This window comes from Lissotriton helveticus, chromosome 12 (assembly GCF_964261635.1).
Source record: "Lissotriton helveticus chromosome 12, aLisHel1.1, whole genome shotgun sequence".
Lineage (NCBI taxonomy): Eukaryota > Metazoa > Chordata > Amphibia > Caudata > Salamandridae > Lissotriton > Lissotriton helveticus.
In genome coordinates this window covers 406,801,953-406,809,105 of record NC_136073.1, presented here as the reverse complement: position 1 = coordinate 406,809,105, position 7,153 = coordinate 406,801,953, and positions in this window count along the sequence as shown.

Here is a 7,153-nt window from a genome sequence, read left to right as displayed (position 1 = left end):
GACAGCTCATGAAGCCTTAAGTTCCTTTAAATAGTGTATGTATTACGCATGATCTCAAACACAATTGCATAAGAGTGAAGTGAAATACATGTACAGGACAACTGAGAAATGCCGTTTAAAACTCTGGGCATTTTGTGTGTGCTATGTACATATTTGTGTGTTTCTAAGTATTTTTAGCTGTGTGACAAGTGACTTAAAATCATCATTGGGCATTACAGCACCCACTTTAAAGTATAAGTGTGGTGCACATCGATCAATTTGAGAAAAATATATCACAGTGGTATTTACTGCCAACTACCTTTTTCCACATGATGGTGATTTGTTTCATACAGTGCATTACTGTGTCATTTTAAAATTTTTGGGGTCTTTTTACAGGTTATAAAAGTTACCAAATGGGTATGGTTTTTTGGCATGCTTAATTTTAGCATGAACTGTGGCTGAATATCAAGTAGGCACACGGATTACATATAAATAATGTGTGAGTGAAGTAGGGATCACGCATGGTGCTGAAGAGAAAGCCAAGGGGATGGCTTTTGATGTTTTTGAAACATGTTGACCAAGTAGGCGGCAACTCATAACAGTATACCAACTACGTCTCCCCTATTTTTAATGTTCCCAGCTAGGGAAGCAAATAACGTTTATTTTTTCTACTAGCCACGTAACTTTTAAATCTGCATCACTATCTTTCCTGACCCTACCACTCCTACCTCTGCACTACACATAGTTTTTTTCACTTAAATCAAGTACTCCCGCGTCTTCGTAGGTTACAGCACGCCCCGCACGGGAAGACCCCCATGATGAAGCATGACACTGAGAGATTCTTAGTGTGTGAGGGGTAGTGTTTCCCATGACAATTTCTTGGGTTTATCACAATTTTCCCACCACCATCATTATAACTTTCCAAGCAAGGAAGGATATATTGAAAAGTGGTAGAATCTCTTTGTTGAATTAATAGTGTACAAAGTGTCCATGTTGTCACAAGGGTAAATAAATAAACGTGTTGGGTGTTATTGTTTCCTGCATCTTAGTAAAATGTGTCACTGATATACAAATGCATCAGCTATAGTAGTGACTGTTAGCTGTTGGGAATCTTTGAATACATCATATGATTGTAAATACTCCACGCCCTATTCATGTACTTATCATGTCTGTGACTTGTTGTCTTCAACATTCTGTCCCATTCACACTTTTCAAGCTACTACTAGTGCTTGGAGAGGGACCTCGAATGGACATCCTGTCATGCATGTTCAAGATACAGGTTGTGCTAAGAACCTTCGATCAGTTATTTATTGGGAGCCTGAACTCACCTGCAAGAGGGGCCAAAGCCATCTGTGAATTAGTAGTATTGGTTCCACTATTGTCATGGTGTGAATCAATGGCTCCATGACGATGAACATTTTAAGGGCTATTGAAGGACTTTTATGAATGCTTTAGGGTGTGCAGATTCGTCTAATGACACTACAGGACAAATTCACAACACCAAGGTTGCACATCTTCAACACCCATTAGGCACTTTGCAAATTTAGAAGCATTGTTCTCCAACATTTGCAGTTTTTTTTAAATAGTGCAAACTCAACCTGAAGGTATTTGAGCACTTTACATGAGCACCAGTTGCACTATACAAGGTCAAAAAATGCAGGTCCCCAAGTTACAAATAGGACAAGTGTGTTGTGGTACAACCAGGGTGTGCTATGTCATTGCTCCACAACCTATTACTCTAGGTATAATTAAGTATCTGCCGTGTTACAGATAGTTAGTCATTCATAACCCATGCCCATGTGCTAGGAGGTTGTTGATTTAATTAGATCTTTGGACTTCAAACTTTATAGAGGTTGAGGGAGAGATGATGTTCCCCTAAAGGTTCCTGTCCTGTAACTCCATGTAAAATGCTGTGTTGAACATTTAGCTAATTCTGGATGTCCCTCTAAGTAATGAGAAACCCCATCTGTAGCATAGCCACACTCTTACTGGTACTGATTGCATTGGCTACACAAATGACTAACCAGTCAATCTGAACTCTTAGGGTCTATAACTGGGTTCCAGCATTGTCTGAAAGGTGACATGAATGTGGGATAACATTTGCTTACTACAGGCGTGACCCATAGATCCAAATTGATAGGGTTATAAGATGTTTTTGAAGCAACTGTGTCCATGTACGTAAAATTAAAACAAATTGGTTGTATAACTTTACTCAATATTATTCAGTGTATTGTTAAATGCAGTCAAATATAAAAGACAGATATGACCAAAATAATGTTTCTTGTATCAAAATAATGTTTATAGGGAGAGACCTATGAGGCATAGAGAATGAAGGCCAAAATGAAATGAAAAATTCTTCAGCAATACAGGAAACAGCAAATTGATAGCTTTTGCCTCACAGGTCAGTTTCCATTGTGCCCACACCCCGGCTGACTAGTGAGCTGCTCTTATATTGACCCGGAAGCTCGGCCTTCAACCTCCAGCTCCCTGTCAGCCGCATCTTTGCCGGTAATCTGCAAGCTGAACTAAGTTATTGATTCAAGAACCCTGAGAAGACACATAGATTTGTGGGTATGCTTCTCAGGGAATTGTACCACATCATGCTTGTGAAAAAAATCGATCTCTTAACTTTAAAATGACAGCATCTATATCATTTGTACTGTACTCAGCTATTCTTTGTTGTGTCCTGATATAAAACAGGTAAACTGTCTAGGATCGAAAAGCCGTTGACAGCCACTTGACAGAAAATACATTTATACATTGATTCTATATAAAGATTCTAAATAAAGAGGACTGTTTATAATTACTTAAAGAACTTTGCTTATTAGAAGCACCTCTCCACTCTAAAGCAATTACTATGGTCTTTCTGCTTATCTCTTTTTTCAATGTGATCACCTCTTTGCTCCATTTTCATTTTCCTCTTTGTTAACTTTGTCCCAACCTACAGACTGATGAGCTATGTTGTAGCCTTGTGGGAAAGCACAATGATGATAACTTATATGCTTCCTGCAGTTCTATCTTATTTATGAGGGTTTTTTTCCTATGTGCCCTCAGAAACCATGCTTCTTATTTGAAAGTCTAATTTGCTAGACAGTACTTCATGCTTGGTCCGGTTGGTACTTTTGTCCTGGGGAAGTCCCTGCTAAATGATTTCTTTGGGGTTGAAACATCGAAATCTAGGTCTTAACCACACATACATTAATGAAAGGACTAACTTGGAACTATAATAGTAGATTTTATTTAATAGTTTCTCCTCTATTTGTGACTTTTTGTCCTGTTGGTTGAGACATGTTTTGTGTTTTGCGCACTGCATACATTTTTGCACACATTTTTGTCAATTATCTTCACTTACATTGCACCTTAACATGTAGCACCATATCTTTGTCTGGAATTTTCACTTCATGAATATGAGTGATTGCATCATCCTTTGCCTCTTCATTAAGTTTTGCATAAATAATTGCCTTTGGAACATCTCATACATTAATGCCCTTTATACCCTTGTTCCTTTGGATTATAGGGTTTCCCCATATTATATTTGATTGACCATATCACTTTAAGCTTTCTGTGAACACTGTTAATACACTCAGCACCTATCGATGTCTTTATTGATCTTCATTCTCTCCTTATGAATATTCTTTTGATACAAGGAACCATTCTTTTGGTCATATCCTTCTTTTATGTTCGGCCACATTTAACAATATTCTGTGTAGTATTGGGTAAAATCTTCTTTCATTAATGATACCTACGTGGACACTTTAATTTAATACATATAAATCGCCCCTAGGGTAGACCCTGGACAGCCCAGAGAGCAGCGTGCAATGTATTTAAAAAGTAGGACATGCACATTTAAGTTTTACATGTCCTGGTAGCAAAATCATTTTTTTTTTTAATTAGTCCTTTACTACTGCAAGGCCTATCTCTCCCATACGATAACATTTGAGTTACCTTATTACACTCAATAAGTTGTAATGTCCAAATGGGAACAGGTAACCAGTTCAAGTTTGGTGCCTTTGGAATTGTGATGAGAAATCCTAACTTATGGTGAGGTTGGATTTTAAATTACGTTTTTGAAAATGCCTCTTTTAGAAACTTGGCATTTTTCAACCCATAGCCATTTAGTACCTGTAGCCTCTCCCTGGGTTACATGACATGGTGTAGCTGACAGTTGGGATTTGTGCATACCTCCTAGACAGCTATACACAATATAGAGGTTAGGTGTTCCTGGATGGGCCATTACTGGCATGATAGGAGGGAGATGCTGGGCGCAGCCCCACTTACAATTAAATAGACTGTGTCCTGTCTCCACACAAAGGGCTGCTTACTAAGGGTGGGCGGTAAATTCCGCTCCGCTCACTGAATTTGCAAAATTGTGGCAATTCCACGTCCTGTGCGAAACGCGGATCTGCTGAAAATTCCACGATCCGCGGCGTAGCGGAATTCGTGAGCAGAGTAGAGGTATTGCACAAAACGGTGGCATCTTCTTGGATAAATAAATATGCAGGGCAGGATTCAATCTGGCACGATGCTCCTGTCACAAATATTAAACCTCAACAGGAAACACTTACAGATATAAATAAAGCAGGTGCCCGAGTTGAAGCTCAACTTCAGTAACACATTAATCAGCACAAACAATTGGTGAGCGCGGTCGAGGCTAGGCAGGTGTGCTTTCTCACCATATCACTGTCAACAATTTGCTGTAATCGTTGATGGAGGTCGTTGCATCCATGAGTTTCTCGAATGCAATCCCTGTGTAGTTCCTGGGACCTGGAGGTTCTTTCTCCTCATCTGCTCCTCTGATCGGTCTCTGACCCTTTATAAACAAGAGGCATGTGAACTCGCACAGAAACCCCGCCCCACACACACTAGAGGTATGCAACGTCTTCCCGCCCTTTCCCCACTATGATGGATAGCTCACTCAAGGGACCCCGGTGCCTTTCGGTGCGGTGGCAAAGTTACAGACACACATGGGCACTGGAGACAACTCTTCTGGCCGTTTACGCAGCTGTAGTGTAGGAAAAAGCACTATATATTTACTCAACGAGGTAGCACTTACTGATTAGCCAGTAGAAAGTACTCCAGTTGAGTAGAGGTATTGCACAAAATTGGGGATCTTCTTGGATAAATATGCAGGGCAGGATTAATTCTGTGACGATGTTCCTGTCACAAAAATTAAACCTCAACAGGAAGCACTTACAGATATAAATAAAGCAGGTGCCCGGGCCAAGTTGAAGCTCAAATTCAGTAACGCATTAATCAGCACAAAAAATTGGTGAGCATGGTCGAGGCTATGCAGGTGTGCTTTCTCCCCATATCTACAGTCAACAACGTGCTGTAATCCTTGATGGAGGTCTTTGCATCCATGAGTTTCTCGAGCACAATCCCCGTGTAGTTCCTGTAACCAGGAGGTTCTTTCTCCTCATCTGCTGCTCTGATCGGTCTCTGACCCTTTATAAACAAGAGGCATGTGAACTTACATAGAAGCCCCACCCCACACACACTGGCAGTATGCAACGTCTTTCCGCCTTTTCCCCACTTTGATGGACAGCTCACTCAAGGGACTCTGGCACCTTTCAGCACGGTGGCAAAGTTACAGACACACATGTTCTCTGGAGTCAACTCATCTGACCCACGGCTGTAGTATAGGAAAAGCACTATACATTTACCCAACGAGAAAGCACTTACTGATTAGCCAGTAGTACTCCAGTTGAGTAGCGATATTGCACAAAATGGTGGCATCTTCTTGGATAAATATATGCTGGACAGGATTCCTTCTGGCACGATGCTACTGTCACAAAAATGTATTCCGCGTGCTCGCGGAATTCCACGTGCTCGCGGAGTTTCTTTGCTGTTTGGCGAAACTTTGCAGAGTGCAACTACGCAAATTCCACCCACCCCTAGTGCTTACCCCTGTAGTTAGTCTGGAGCCAGGGCAGGGGAGACTGGGCACCTGTGCACTTTATAGGAAAGCCTGCAGATGTTTCTCCCTCCCTTTATAGGCAGACCTGGGTATAAATATTGGACCTCAGACACCAACTCTTCAGCACACTTCTGGATGTGATAAAGGACTGCTGTGATGCTGAAAACACTGCCACTCTGCTGGACTGCTGCTCTGAAGCGCTCCTGTCCTCCTGTGCTGACCTGCTGTCCTCTTGCCTGTGTGAGAAGGACTGGACCCTTATCTCTTGAACCCAAAACCTCAGAGTGACTCCAAGGGCTAGTTGGCTGGCCTTCTTATTTGAAGCCTCAGGGATACAACAAGTTTCCAACAATGTTGCACCTCCACCTGGACAATACCATCTGTGCGTCTACCCTGCCGTTGTGACACTCCAGTCCTGGACACTTGGAAGTGGGCCTAAGGTGGTCTGTCAGCCTCTATGGATCCTGTGCACCCGATGCATCTCCTCTGCTGCGCGGTTCAAACTCGAGAAGAACTTACCCATTGCCACTACTGTATGGATCGGAACTGCCGCAAAGACCCACATCGCATTGCAGCCCATCGCCGTGTCAGAACCACCATTGCACAATGTATCCTTGGCATAGGCCCTCACATCTCTCATCAACAGCAGCCTTGACGATGATACTCGACCTGTATTGTAGCCTCACAGCTCCCAGGAACTGATCTATCGCCCAGCTGCGTGACCCATCTTCAACGCCGGACTTTGCATCACAAACCCTCGATGGGATCCTCGATGACTACGCAGGAACTCACACCGCATCCGCACTGTATCTGGGAACCGACGCACCCCTTTGGCTGCTAAACATATCTTTGACACAAATCCTCACAAAGCTCCACAGACCAGGATTTAAGGTACTTTATTCAGTGAGCCAAACTGCTCCATCATGGTCGGGCAGAACTTGTGACTTTGCCCTGGTCCCGGCATGACCAGAAATCCACAGTTGGCGCTTAATGCTTTTTTGGCACTATTTTCTCTAAAATCTTTAAAACTGAATATCTCTGGTTCTACTGATTGAATGTTTGTCATTTTGGTCTTATTTAATTTATTAAAGAAAGCTCTATTTTTCTAACCAGGTGTGGGACCTTTTGTGGTGTGTTTTCACTGTGTCGCTGTTTGAAGTGTTGAACAAACACTTTATGCATTGCCCCTAAGTTAAGCATGATTGCTCTGTGCCATGCTACCAGGGGGTTGCACACAGGTTAATTTGGGGTTTGCTT